At 38.0% G+C, this 15,760-nt stretch overlaps 1 pseudogene; it reads right to left on the bottom strand.

The window, feature by feature from the left end:
* Nucleotides 1-10,260: 10,260 nt before the first annotated feature.
* Nucleotides 10,261-11,874, bottom strand: LOC112006940 ((+)-cis,trans-nepetalactol synthase NEPS1-like; annotated as a pseudogene).
* Nucleotides 11,875-15,760: the final 3,886 nt, after the last annotated feature.

The raw sequence follows: 15,760 nt of genomic DNA, 5'->3' as shown, positions 1-15,760 counted from the left end.
TCATCATAAAAGGTCAATACATTATTGGCCTATTAAGTGGCATCAGAGTAGGCACACTTTGATTAGGTGTTAATCTTTGTTGTGTGATCCATTGACTCCTGTTTGTCATGGATATAGGACAGTCTTTTATTATACCTCCTTTATTTTATGGCATTAACTATGCATATTGGAAAGTACGCATGAAAATTTTCTTACAGTCATTAGATGAAAAGGTGTGGCAAGTTGTGGAGATAGGCTGGACCAAGCCTACGGAAGCGCCGACTGACTGGGACGATGCTAAGATCAAGTGACAAGCTTCAATAGCAGGGCATTGAATGCTTTATTCAGTATAGTCACGAATGAAGAGTTCAAGAAGATATCCTCTACTGAAACTACTAAGGAAACATGGACCATTCTCCAAACAACCTATGAAAGAACCAAGGCTATCAAGGATTCAAAGCTTTAAAGGCTTACTATGAGCTTTGAAGAGATTAAAATGGAGGAGAATGAGTCATTCGATGAGTTTTATGCCAAGCTCAAGGACATAGTGAACTCAGCTTTTAATCTTGGGAAAACCATTCATGAACCCAAGACTATTAGAGAGGTCCTTATATCTCTACCCGATAGATTTCATGCCAAAATCACCGCAATTAAGGAATTGAAGGATATTGACAAAATTCCTTTGACAGAGCTGTTGGTAATTTGCAAACCTATGAGTTGGGGTTGATAAGAATAGGGAAATCAAGCAAGAGCAAGAGCATGGCATTGAAGGCCAAGAGCAGTGACATTGATGAGTCTTCAGACGATGAAGATTCTAAGATGAAATAGTATATCACCTAGCAATTCAAAAAGTTTATAAAGAATGCCAACGCTAAAGGATTTGACAAAGACCGCAAGCAGTCCAGCTTGTCTCAGTTCAAGAACCAGGACAAAGGAAAGAAGGATGCGAAGGATGGCAGTCAGTCACTATTCCCTCAGGACCAAAATGCTTTGGATGTCAAGGCTTCGGACACATGAAACAAGAGTGCCCTACATATCTCAAGACCATTGGGAAAAGCAAGGCACTTGCTGCTACCTTGAGCGACACTAGGCCAAAAGATGATTCTGATAGTGAGGAAGATGGAATCCTAAATGCCTTCACTGCCATTGTAAATCCTATTAAAGGGATTGTTGAAGATGTGGATGAAGAATATGAATTGGTGGAGACTAAGTTTGAAAAGATGGATAAGTAATATGACATCCACACAACCTATGCAAAATTATACAAGGTCTCAAAAACGCATGAGAAGTTGTATAGATTGGCCACCAAGAAGCTTAGTAAAGTGGAGTTTGAACGAGAAGAAATTTCCATAGAGTTTGATGAAGCCAATCAAACCATTGGAGCACTGAGATTTGAGAATAATTTCTTGGCTGAGAAGACCAAGAAGCTTGAGGCAAAACTATTCTAAGTCAGAGTTCAATTGGAGAGGACTTCTAGTGCAAAGCTTGATGAGATGCTTAATCTTCAAAAATTTGCTTCTGATCGAATTGGTTTAGGGTATGATTTCTCTTCTCCTAGTATTGCTACTTCTAGTACTACTATTTTTGTTCCTTCTGCTAATAATGTTGAAACTGAGAACAATGATGTTAAAAATGAATTAGCTAGTGAGAACATAGACAAGGCTAAATCTATCTTAGGAGCACCCCCTAAGCTTGATAAGGAAGAGATTAAGAACCCTAGGGCTAAGAAGGGAAATACTCAAAAACCCAAACAAAAAAAGCAGCATTTTTGTCATCATTATGGAGTAGTTGGACATACTCAACCAAATTGCTATAAGTGGTTAGCCACTCAACAGAGCAATAGCATGATCTTGTCAAGAAACTAGAATCAACTTACATCCTCCTTTGCTTTTCTTGGAGATCTTCTCAAAGCCCTCATGTTCCTTTCGAATTTGAATGGTTTGAATTCTTCCCCCTTACTGCCGAAACAAGGGTTTTCTAAATGGAAAGGTTCTTCCAAGGTGTGGAAGGAAAAAGGTTCTAAGTGATTTAGTCATTTTTTTCTCTCTCTCCTCTTCTTGTTTTTGTTTTTGCATTATTTGTGTGTTTTGCTTTCTTGTTTTGAGTTAGTCTAGTTTTATGCATTGCTTTGCTTAACATGTTTGGGTTTGTTCATTTTCAGTTTTGATTTATTTTGTTTTTCATAAAAAATAAAAAATAAAATTGAAAAATCAGAAAAATACAAAAACAGTGTGTGCTCGTGTACATTGGTACTTGTGTACCTTTGATAGCCATTGAAACAAAGTTTTCTAAACTTTATATCATTTGTAACTTAGATGAGCATTTCTATGCATAACTAAGCAAGTGAGCTTTGTGGCTCGTGTTTGTAATGAGTAAAATTAAGTAATCTCTTGTACTTAACACTTATATCACTCTTTTTGACGAGAATGACTAGAAAATCATAAGAGAAAGGCATAAATAATCATCTCACAATTGTTGCCCCCCAATCATGAAATGACATTTGTATACTTTAGCATAGCAAAAGAGGAATGTCAAATGCTTAATATCATTGAGTATTTCTTTTCTATCTCTTATATGCCCATGCATGGTTTACTTAAAAGAAAATGATGCAAAGAAAAATAAAAAGCAAAAAGAACCAAAATGCTTTATATATGATTGTAAGCGTGTATTCTAGGAGATGTGGGAGTTATAGGATGTGCTTCGAAGGTGATAATCTCCATCAAACAGTTATGATTGTGTGTAAGTTAAAGTGATTTTCTTATATCTCAAATTGTCATAAGATATAGACACTAATGCAATCTTGTGATGTTTTTCACACATAACACGTAATATTCGTTGCTACCTTTGATACATGCGTAGGTATAATTTGATTTGGCCATCACAAGGAATACTTGTGTTAATGTCTGCTCACTAAACTGTCTTAACTTTTTTTTGAAATATAAAATTGGTTAGACTTGTTTAGTGTGTGTGTGTGTTTTTTGGGTCTGTGTGCTTGAAATTTTTCTTATTGAGAGATGATTTTGAGAACTTAAAATGTTGTTTGAATCTTTGGTTGTATAGAAAGCTTGATTGCATTCATGTCTGTGTTTTTCTCTTCTTGAAAAACTGTTTTTAAGCAATCTCGATAGTTGCTGGACACCTCTCGACAACTAGGCTATCTATTGAGCCCCTTCAGCTGCTTTTTATCGCACTCTTGACTGCTTCTTGATAGCTACTTCGATCCATCGAGAAACTTTCTGGGTGCTCGATAGCTTCTCGATAGCTACCTTGATCCATCGAGATCCTTTAACTGTGGACACCTCTCGACAGATTCTAGACAGCTCTTCAACAGCTTTTTCATGCGTTTTAATCCTCAAAACCTCTCTCTCACACTCCAAACCTTCAACCTAAGTGTTCTTCGGCCTTTGTGTGCATTTTATGCTTCTGGTATGTCTCTTTTTCATTCTTTCATCATGCATTTCATGTTTTTGACCTAACTTTTGGGGTTTTTGTTGAAAATTTAGGGTTTTTCAAAATTGTTGGGTTTTTCACAAAATTTTTGGGTTGGTTTGTGTGAAATTGTTTTAAATCATCATGCACTGCATCTCATTTGCATTATAACAATGTTTCATGCATTTTAGATGTGTATTTACTTTGTTGCAATGATTGTGTGCTGTTAGGTTTGGATTGGGCTAAGCCCATGATGTATTTATGTTTGCATGTCACATGTTCATGCATTTTTCATGCATACGTACCTTCAAGTTTTTATATTCTTATATATTGTCTTGTTGGTGCTTTTCTGATTGTCTCTCTCTCTCCCTCTCTCTTTCTTTCTTGCGTTAGTCTGCTCTATGACACCCAAACATAAATCCACTCCGTCTTAGAACCTTCTTCGTTTTGGGGCACCCAATTCTTCTTCTGACCTTACACCTTCTCATGTATGGTTCCATGATGATAAAGCCCGAAAGGACTTTTTGGAGTACTTTTCTGGACGAGGCATTCATTCGGAATGCCAAGTCATCTTATCAGATTTTTCCGATATTGACCTACCCACTGTCATTTATAGTAGGGGTTGGGGGTCATTATGTGACATCTTGGTCACTTGTCCCTCTGTGATCATACAGGGGTTTTACTCCAATATGCACGGAATCAATACTTCTATACCTCATTTTTTCTCTCGTGTTCGAGGTACGCACATAATAGTTACTCCGAATATTATATCTAAGGTACTACACGTTCCTAGGGTAGCGCATCTTGACTACCTTAGTTGTGCTCGTCTGCAGACTTTGTCCAAAAACAAACTCTCGTCTCTCTTTTGTGAAACACTTTCATCTTGGGGTGACCATCAAAACACCCCTTGCTCGGGCTTTGCAAAAGGTCCGAGATTCCTGAACATGTTAATGACATTTATTCTTCATCCTTTGTCTCACTATAACTCCATTATAGAGCTTCGTGCTCGATTTTTGTTATCCCTCTTAGAGGATATCTTTATCGACTTCCCTTCTTACTTCATTCTATCTCTTATAGATGTCTATAGGGATATGGCGACCCGTGATAAGCTCATTTTTCCTTCAGCTATCACGCGGATTCTTCGCCATTTTTCTGTCTCCTTTTTCGAGTCTCCTCACATCACAGTTATGTGTGCCATAGATGCAGCTACTGTTCGACAGAGCAAGGCACAACTCAAACTGAGGCAGCCTTGGACAGAGATAGCGACTCCTCCAGCTTCTACTACTCCATCCACCTCCGCTCCTTCGTCTTCTGTAGGTGTATTGACATTTAAGGCCATCATAGCATAGCTTGTGCGCATGGATGCTTGCCTTGACATACTCAGTGATGAGTTGTGTCAGGTGAACACCCGTGTTAATCGTATCGCATGACGACAGGTTGTCATGGGTGGTTTCATTGTTGCTTCTTTTCCATCTCCACTAGTTTTTGAGGATGAGAGTGATAATGGCTCTGGCAGTGATGCTGTTGATGAGGACGATGGTGCTAGCTCGCCCAATGATGATGAGATGTCTACTTGATGTACTTATTCTTTGTTACTCGTGACCAAAAGAGGGAGTAGTTTTGATACGAGAGTAGTCATACATAGGGGGAGGGTTAGCATAGGAGATTTTTGTGATAGGGGGAGTGTTTCTGAGGGATGTAGTGAGGACTTTTTGTATCTTTTCTTTTCTTTTCATTTTAGATACATTTTTTTTGTACATTGGTCTTATGACCACTTAGTGATAGCAAACCTTGTACTTATGTTGATATATATATATATATATATATTGAGGTTCTTATTACTTTCTTTCACCTATCTTTACATGTGTTGTTTCTTTTCTCTCTTTATGCACATGATTCTTATATCTTGTATGAAATCTTTTATTTCTGGTTCACACTAAGATGCCTTAATGAGTTTTGTTTAAAGTGTTTCAGAAATACAAGTTGTTAAAGTCTTTTTGTCATGAACTCTCTTTTTGCAAAGTTTTGCAAGAGTTTGTGTTAGGATAGATTTTATTATATTAAACAAGTGAGTATGAGTTGAGTGATTTATAACTTCTCTTATATGTTCATTTGTTTGTTATGGTTTTTTCATAGATTGCCAAAGGGGAAGGTTGTTAGGACATATGTGATTTGATGTTAGGAATATATGTCAATTTAAAATTGGCTAAGACCTTAACAAAACACATTTTACTTGTAATTGGGTAGATCTATGATGTGTTTAATGCTTCAAGGAACAAGGTTTCAAGTTCTAATGTTAAAGCCATGCAAATCTGTCTAAGAAATAAGTGAACAAGTACTGGATTTTAAAGCTTGACAACTAGTATTTATCGAGGTTTAAAAAGCTACTGAAGCTCGATGCTCGACAGCTAGCTCAATAGGTACCATATCTCTCAAGGTTTATTAAATTCAGTTTTTCAGATTTGATTTTCATCCAATCTGTGTGTATATGTTTGGGCATTCTTTTCTCACAACCCTAAACATATATAAGGATTATTTTAAGGGCTGTTAAATGTTGCGCAAGTGTGAAGCAAAGTTTTGTTCATGCAAATTGTGACTAGAGACAGAATTTGCCCTAGTTCATCTTTCTCTTGAAGAAGTTGCTGTGTTTGTACACCATAGGGTTTTGTAACCAAGGAGCTTTGTGATCTTCATCTTGTGATGAACTGAGAACTTTGTAGCCAACATCTTTCTCTATTTGGTGATTAAGTCGCGTACTAGAATCCGCGCATCTATTGGTTAGTCACATACTGATAGTTGTGCATTAAAAGGAGAGATTTTCACTATAGAACAAGTCCAATTGGGTATTGGGGTAAAGGTTCAACTGTAAATTGGTATAAGGTATTAGGATTCCTTTACTTGTAACTGCTTGTTGTGATAATAGTGAATTCTCAGAAGTGGTGACCTTAAAATCACCCAGTGGGGTTTTTGCCATGTAGGTTTTCTCCATTCGTAAACAAATCCCTGTGTCAATTTAATTTCCGTTGCATTTAGTTAATTGGTGATTTGTTTGTGCTACCATGCGTATTGCATGCTAATTGAATTAATTAATTAACTTGGCTAATTAATTTATTAATTCATCACAATGGGTCAATACATTCTTGGCCTATCATGAGTGATAGTGAGAGAGGGAGGGCTGAAATTTTTTTAAGTGAGTGGGTGGGAGAAATGAAATTTTATGTAGGAAATTAAAGTTTTTTTACTAAAATTTAACCCATTTAAGCTGTACTCTTTAGTGACAAAATTTATTTCGTCGCTGTTTCTAACTTTTTTGTTACGAATTATGATTTTGTCGTTAAAAATGCCGGTTTATATGCATTGGACTTTTGGCGACAATTTAGTTTTATCACTATTGGTTACCTTTGGTGATGAAATGAGTTTTGTCACTAACACTGTTCAAAGCAACATCTATAGCAATGAAATATTTCATCACTAAAAATCTCAACTTTTAGCGACGAAATATTTCGTCACTATAGATTAATTAAGTTTTGCGCCTAGTTTTTCCCCATTGGTGCCCTTGTTTCAAATCAACAATAGGGACAAAAATTACTTTTCATCGCTAAATGTTATAATTTTTTTCATTGTTAGCGACGAAATCCATATTTCATCTCTAAATCTGTAATTTTAGCTAAAAAAAATATTTCCTCACTAAGTTTCATTGCTAAAAATATATTTTGTTGTAGTGACTTGACATAGTACTCAAGTACTCACAAAAACAGAGATAGTGATTTTCTAAGGTCAGAGGCTATGAGGACACCCCTTATTGGTTGAATGCACAATAAGTCACCTCAGAGACATGTGTATCAATCACAGTACTCCTGATATCCCTCTCAATATCCAAGACTTGTCTCCCAAGCAGTGGTAAAGCTATCTACCTATGGGCCCCAATGCCACATTGGCCCAGTTTTTATCCCATAGTCAGCAGATAATATCACAGCTATGAAAAGGTCCAAAATAGAAAATGATGACTTGACACCTGTCCTTGTACTCAACCATATTCATTATAGTATAAAAGAAACATGTAGCTGTGCTATTAGGGTAAGAACCCAAGAAGATATTTTGAGATGAAAGTGGAGAGTTGGTAGGAAAGAAAGACAACCTAATTATAAACTGATCTTTTCACACATAATACAAGCAGAGCCGGGCAAGAATGTTACCTTCTTGCTTGAACCATGGTTTTTTATCCCTTCTTTAAGGTTTTCCATGTACATCTGGTGTTTCTTTAGCAATTAGTTTCTTCTTCTTGTTTAAATGTGCATCTTTTTCATGTCCTATCATCACTTTCTTTTTCTTGTTTGAATGCCATGTCAAAACTTGCATCTTTTTGAGCTTTCTCATGTAGATGTACTGTTAGATAACTTATTGCACTTCTCTATACAAGCTCAAATCTAACTTGCACATACAAACTCAAACAAAAATTAAATTGAAACTATGAGAGAGAGAGAGAGAGAGAGAGAGAGAGAGAGAGTACCTATAATGGGGAACTAAAAAATACAACACCAAAACATATGAACCCAAAATAAAGATTTAAAAATCACAATGATTCATCAATATAAAGGAGAGAGAGAGAGAGAGAGAGAGAGAGAGAGAGAGAATAAACACTTTTCAAGTGAGAATATGAGAGAGAATAATATAAGAAATTTATAGAAAATAATATGAGAAGAAAAAAAGTAAAAATAAAAAATATAGTAATAAACACCAAATTATCCAAGTCATGTTATGTTATGGAATAAAGGAACCTTATACTCTTATATACTATTTTTATAATACAATAGGATAACATCTATGAAATCAAAGAGAATAAAAAAGATAACAACTTAATCACATTAACTCAAAGTAGAGTGATAGGCCATAAATTGAATTGACCCCTTGTGATTAAATCAATTAATTAATTAGCCAAATTATTAATTAATTAATTTAACATGCAAACGTGTGGTAGTACAAACAAATCACTAATTAACTAAATATGCAGTGGAAATTAAATGACACGGTGATTTGTTTACGAATGGAGAAAAACTTGACGGCAAAAACCCCACCGAGTGATTTTCAGGTCACTACTTCCGAAACTCCACTATTATCACAACAAGCAGTTACAAGTAAAGGAATCCCAAGTACCTTACCAACCTACAGTTGAACCCTTACCCCAATACCTAATTGGACTTGTACTGTAGTGACAGTTCCCACTTTTGATGCACGGCTCCCAAGTACGTAACTAACCAATGTGCGGATCCCAATATGCGACTTCAACACCAACTAAAAGAGAGGTTGGCTGCAAAGTTCTTCAGTTCATTCTACACGATGAAGATCAAGAAGATGCTTGGTCACAAAACTCTTTGGTGCAAAATGCACAGCAACTTCTTTAGAAGAGATGAACTAGGGCAAGAATATCGTCTCTGGTCACAATTTGCTTCAACAAAGTTTTCTCAATGCTTGTGCAACTTGTGAACTGTTTAACAGCCTTTGAAACAATCCTTTTATATGTCTAGGGTTAGGAGAAAAGAAGGCTCAAAGACACATTCACGGATCCCAAGAAATCAAATCAGAATTCTGAATTTCTTAAATCTTGACAGATAGGAGAAGTCGAGCAGCTGTCGAGCTTATGGGCTTGAGACAGCTTTCTTAAGCTCGATAGATGCAGTCGTCGAGTCAGCTGTCGAGCTTTAATGAAATTGCACTATCAGCTTGTTTTCTTGGATAGACTTGATGACTTCAACACTTGATCTTGAAACCTTGTTTCTTGAAGTATTAAAAACACCTAGAACTACCCAATTACAAATAAAGTGTGTTTTGTCAAAGGATTAGCCAATTACATAAATGAATGATATATGTTCTTAATAAGTGAAACACATTTGTCCTAACATAGAGTTCCAAATAATATAAAAATTCATCAACCTAAATTAGTAAAGATGCAAGAAAAATAAAAATAAAAAATCCACCAAAAAAATGAAAAAAAAAATAGAGAGAGAGAGAGAGAGAGAGAGAGAGAGAGAGAGAGAGAGAGAGAGAGAATTGTAAGTTTATAATCAGAGAAAGGGAATAAGAAAAGCCAAAAATAAAAGGAAAATAAAAAGATAAAGGAAAAATGATATTAAGGTCGATAGTAGTGGAAAGGTGAAAAAATAAATGAAAGAGAAAAATTGGAGAAAGTATAATGATAAGTTGAGAAATTAATATAAAAAAAAGGGTTAAAAATAAGAGAAAAAATGTTAGAAATGGGTGGATGATGTGTGACCGCTGATGTGGTTCAACTAGAGTGTAGCAACAATATTTCTAGATATGAATAGCTTTCCTAATCTCACATAAGGATTTTTCCACACCCAAAAAATAAAAGCTAAAAGGGTTTCACTTTTATGATTTGGAGGATAAAAAAAAAATTAAAAAAAAAAAAAAAAACCCTTAAGTAAACTAATAAAACTAAGATAAGACTTACAGTGATACTTATATTTATACCGTTTTACATGGTATATATAATCGATTTACCCACCAAAGAAAAAAATATATATAATTGTTGGACAATCTTCTAATTATATTAGTGTTTGATTTTGATTCTGAGTTGATTAGATCCTGTTCAGCAAAAAAAAAAAAAAAAAAGAAGAGTTGATTTGATCCGCACGTTCGTTGAAAAGTGCTGATCCCTGCTTACACTCAGTGCCTTTTCTCCCTCATCCACTATTTTTTGTTACCGTTCAATGTTCTGTACTATGAAAGGAACATTTGTGTCCTCAAAACAGAGAGAGAAATGAAGATAAAAGAGCAGAGTCTTTAATGCTGTCAACCTATTCCGTGGTTTCAAATAATCCACGGAAAAGAAAATTAAACCCAGCTAATATTATACAAAAACTAGTGCTAAAAACAAAACAAAAAATGAACACGAAACATATATATATATATATATAAAATGAACATGAAACATATATATATATATATATTGGTTAGAGCATTAATTTGCATAGTATATATAGTTCAAGAGTCTTATAGCTTAACTGACTATGTGTTAATCTTAAATCTTTTCTTCCAAACAATAGAATTTATCCCCAAAAAAAATAAAAAATTGGATAGCATAGGTAGCAAAGAGTAATTAAGAAATAACAAGCATACATAGATAGATTGAGAAAGAAAAGGGAACCAGAGTTGAAGTCGGCTTCTTAACCATCACATTAGATCTGATCAAAGAGTCAAGACGATTGAAGAAAATCCATGACAAAGTCAAGGTTCCATTCGAGGAAGAAACCCTAGCCTTCACGATCTTATACTTCTTAATTGTATCGATACAATTCTCACACTGAACGTCAGTACGGTGCGTTTTCTTGGTATGGCCATGAAAGGCATTAACAGCGTCGGTCACATCCTGCCAGTCTTTCTAATAGAGATTCCCATGGTTAAGCTCCATGTAACGTCGGCCTCAAGCGTTGATGAGCATCGACGTGGCGTCCTCGCTCCAACAATCTTTGCGAACAAGTAACGAATGCAAGGATTGCAACGCAGTAGCGTTAGGCACAATTGAAGCTAGGGTTGGAAGCGAAGGAGTCATTGACGGCATCAAAGTGTCTGTTCAATCGCCCATGGTGGTGGTGGTGGTGGCGAGATATGGATGAATCTATGTTGGTGGTGATGGTGGTGTGTATGGGTTTTTGTGGTTTTGAGAAGATAAAGGAGAAAAGAGAAGAAGGAGAGATAATTGTTGATGCGGAGATAAGGTGTGCTAGGGGCATGAACCGTAAGAGTAGGGGTAACGAGGAGAGAGAAAAAGAAAGAGATAAGGGGGGGGGTGTGTTGGGGTGCGTGATGTGAGGAAGGGCGACAACATGTACTTTAATAATGGCGTCCTAACCTGCCTTGGCAAAACACAATTCACGTGTATCCTATACACGCCCAAGTTCATGCTTGCACACCTCACCAACCCCAGCACTGCATGCTTTGACATCACGTAGTCGACAAACTTATGGTAACCAGCACTCACCGATATGCTCATTATACAAACAATGCTCCCCCTCACGTGCCCTTCCACCATTGCCTTCGCCGCGTGCTTCACGCATGCTGCCATTCCTCACACGTTTACCGCCATGAACTTGTCGTAAGCCACCAAGTCCACGTCTAGCCCAATCTGATTGCACACGTGGGTTGCTCTTCCAATGTCGTCGTTGATGAACATGATGTCTAAGTGTCCAAACGATTTCACCGAGGACTCTACTAACTTTTCGACTTGTTCCTCGTCGTTGACATCGCAGTTACGTAGGTGCATACATTGGAACCGATCGACATGGCAACGTTTTGGCCCTTCTCGTCTTGGATGTCGGCGATGACGACAGCTCTTGCGCCGTGAGCGGCAAACTCATGAGCCGTGGCCTCGCCTATGCCGCTTGCACCTCCGATGACTATGGCCACCTTACCTTGGAGCTTGTTGTTTGAAGATAGGGAGTCAGTCATTTTGTTTTGTTTTATTCAAGTAAATGATCAGTGAAGTGAATAATAAACTTCTTATGTAGTACTGTTAACAAGTTACTCTTTGACAGTTTGTCCATATATACAAAAGAGATCATATCAAAATTATAACATTGTACACCAACGAATCAACCTGATTGATGAATTAAATAAATATGTTTTAAAAAATATAAATAAATATGTAAGTTTTTTTTTTTTAATTGATAGCTATACGAGGCTAGGCCCTAGGCCTCGCGGCCCTTGTACAGGGCGGGGCCCTAGGCCCCATGGGCCTTGAGCCCAAACCTCGTGATACATTATATGACCTTGTCCCCATTTCAAACCTTTAGCCTCGATCTAGACACTTCAGGGCCCAATTTGGGCCCAAGAGATAAAATGAGACTACGCCATCCTAGATACCCAAAGCAAGCCCCCCCGATCATCTTTAACCTAGTCGGAAGTGTTATTACTTGAAGACACCCTGTACTCGGCTGCCCGGTAGTGCCTTCGAGAATATTGTTGCCGAGTGGGCTTCTGGAGGCGGGAATCAGTTCCAATGCCATTGCCACCTTTCCTGATGAATCATCCACTTAGAGATGATGTAATTGGACCCCCATTCGCACTAGTAAGGGGGAGTAATCATAACACATCCACTTATCTTAGTCTATAAATAGGAGAAGAGAATAAGGAATGGGGGTTGGCAATTCTGGGGAGGACACACAAAGAAAAGAATGACTATTTCAAGAAAAGGGTGAGTGACTTTGTGAGAAAGAGAGGGGCTTGCAAAATCTAGAGTGAATGATTGGGTCTCCGGGCAAAGGACCATCCATAGTACGAAACCCAAAGCCCACAATACAAATAGATTGTGAGCCCAACTATAGGTAGAGTCCTTTAACCCTATATTGGGTACACACAATTGTCGCCGTCTGTAGGGATCTCCTATGAAGTTGCGATTCTACCAAGATGTGAACAAGAAAATGTCTAGAGGTCAATCAAGGAGTTATGCTGAAAGTGGCTCTAGGAGGTCTTTTTGGGGATCCACCTGGCAGGAAAAAAACTATGGACCGCTTTCTGAGTGTTTAAGTGGTTCAGGTAACTAGGAGGCAAAACTGACATGCTGACTCTTTGGCCACATTGGCGTCATCATCAACCGAGGAAATTCCTTAATTAAAAAAAGTGGAGTTAGTAGCAGAACTGAGTATCAATGTAGGGGTAGGTGTTTCACTGGTGACAACAGTTGATCCATGTTGAATGGATTTGATCATCGAATTTTTAGCCGAGGATCGAGTGCCTGCTGATAAGAAGGAAGTAGAAAAAGTACGCCAGACAGCTGCTCGGTATTAGTTATCAACTGATCGTAAGTTGTATCGAAGATCTTTTAATGGACCCTACCTACAGTGCACCCCAGCAAGATTGAAGAACTCCTGGCTGAGCTACATGAGGGAGTGTGCAGCAGTCACATGAGGGAACGTTCATTAGCTCACCGAGCAATGACTCAGGGATGTTGGTGGTCGTAAATGCAAAAGGATGTTACTGAGTATGCACGAAAATGTGAGCAGTGTCAAAAGCATGCCCTGATGATCCATCAACTGGCAGGGAGCTTAAATCCTATTAGTAGCCTTTAGCCCTTTGCATAGTGGGGGCAAGATATCGTTGGTCCATTCCCTTGGGCTACAGGAAACTGAAGGTTTGTTTTAGTAGCTATAGATTATTTCACCAAGTGGGCAGAGGCAGAGGCGTTGGCGAACATCCGAGATGTGGATGTTAAGAAGTTTGTATGGAGAAACATAGTGACGAGGTTCGGGGTACCAGAGTCCCTAGTGTCAGACAATGGGTTGCAATTCGACAGTAGAGCTTTCCGCGAGTTTTGTGGCAATCTCGGTATCATAAACTGGTATTATACCCAAGCATATCCGCAGAGCAATGGCCAAGTTAAGGCTACCAACAAAGCCATTGTGAACGAGTTAAAGAGGAGATTAGAAGGTGCCAAGGGTAGGTGGGCAGAGGAGCTGCCTAATGTTCCGTGGGTATACCAAACAACTCCAAGGAGGTCTACAGGAGAAACTCCATTCTCTCTAACATACAAAGCGGAAGCAGTTATACCGGCAGAAATAAACTTATGCAGTTCCCTAGTTTCAGGATTCAACCCCGCCAAGAATTTGGAATTAATGCTGAAACAGTTGAACTTGTTGGCAGAGTTCCGGGAATCGGTGACTATACGGCTGGCAGAATATCAACAAAAACTTGCCCAGAGATACAACAGGGACGTGAGTAGAAAGGAATTTGGAGTGGGAGATCTAGTACTTTAGAATGTAGTAGGGAATACACGAGATTTTAACACAAGGAAGTTAATGCCGACTAGGGAGGGACCCTATAGAGTCGCTGACTTGAGAAGGAACCTATAGAGTCACCGCCATTGTGAGCACAAGGGCGTACTATTTGGAAGATTTGAACGAAAGACCACTTCCCTGGCCATGGAATGCCCATAATCTAAAGAAATTTTACCACCGATTATTAGTACGCAAGGGTACAAATTGAGTATAATGTTATATGTACATATTATTAGTTAATACAAAGGTGAAGTTTATCTATGCAGGTGTATTTATACTGATAATTCCATCGTTGTTAACTCATTAACCCCGATCAACAAACGCGAGGAGAACTAAGCCAAATTACTCTAAGGATAGAAACCTGCTTCTCAGTTCAATCTCAATCACCGAACAGGCTGAAACCTTATATCGAATTACTCTAAGGACAAAAACCTGCTTCTCGGTTCGATCTCAATCACCGGGCAAGCAGAAACCTTATATCAAATTACTCTAAGGACGGAACCCTACTTCTCGGTTTGATCTCAATCACCGGGTAGGCGGAAACCTTATATCCAATTACTCTAAGGACGGAAGCTTGCTTTTCGGTTCGATCTCAATCACCGGGCAAGCAGAAACCTTATATTGAATTACTCTAAGGACAAAAACCTGCTGCTTGGTTCATTCACAATCATCGGGCAGGCGAAAACCTTATATTGAATTACTCTAAGGACGGAAACCTACTTCTTGGTTCTCAATCACCGGGCAGGCGGAACCCTTATATCGAATTACTCTAAGGACAAAAACCTGCTTCTCGGTTCGATCTCAATCACCAGGCAAGCGGAAACCTTATATTGAATTACTTTAAGGACGAGAACCTGCTTCTCGGTTCTATCTCAATCACCAGGTAGGCAGAAACCTTATATCGAATTACTTTAAAGATGGAAACTTGCTTCTCGATTCGATCTTAATCACCGGGCAGACAGAAACCTTATATCAAATTACTCTAAGGACGGAAACCTACTTTTCAATTTGATCTTAATCACTGAGTAAGTGGAAATCTTATATCAAGTTACTCTAAGGAGCTTAAGGATAGAAACCTGTTCCCTGGTCTGATCTGAATAACCGAGCAGGTGGAAACTTTTCCCCAGTTTACTCAGGCTAAAACCTGTTACCTGGTTTAATTTTAATTACTAGGAAGATGGGAACCATATAATAAGCTTTTCTAACGACGAAGGCCTGGCTCATTCATGTTTCATATAGCAACTGGGAACCTAATGCTTGGGCTTTTTAAATGCGACAGTTTGACATTCATTCTCATTAAGTACACCAGCATACACCTAAGTCATTCATAATTGCCGAGTAGACACAATCTTAGTACTAACTTTCCCTAGGCACAAAAGGCTCTAGAAAACCTTTTTCTGCCCGGTCTCGGCCACTAAATAGGGGCAGGCCTTAATTAGACTACCTGGACATTCGGAATAATAATAAATAAAAACAAATAAGGCATGGCATAGTCGTAACAATGTAGTAATTATTTATAAAAGAGCTAAGACAAATGTTTAGTCATCACACCCAGAAGACTA

The sequence above is a fragment of the Quercus suber genome, unplaced genomic scaffold (assembly GCF_002906115.3).
Source record: "Quercus suber isolate HL8 unplaced genomic scaffold, Cork oak 2.0 scaffold_153, whole genome shotgun sequence".
NCBI classification, from domain to species: domain Eukaryota; kingdom Viridiplantae; phylum Streptophyta; class Magnoliopsida; order Fagales; family Fagaceae; genus Quercus; species Quercus suber.
Note: the sequence above shows the minus strand (reverse complement) of the source record. Positions and strands in the feature narration are given on the sequence as shown.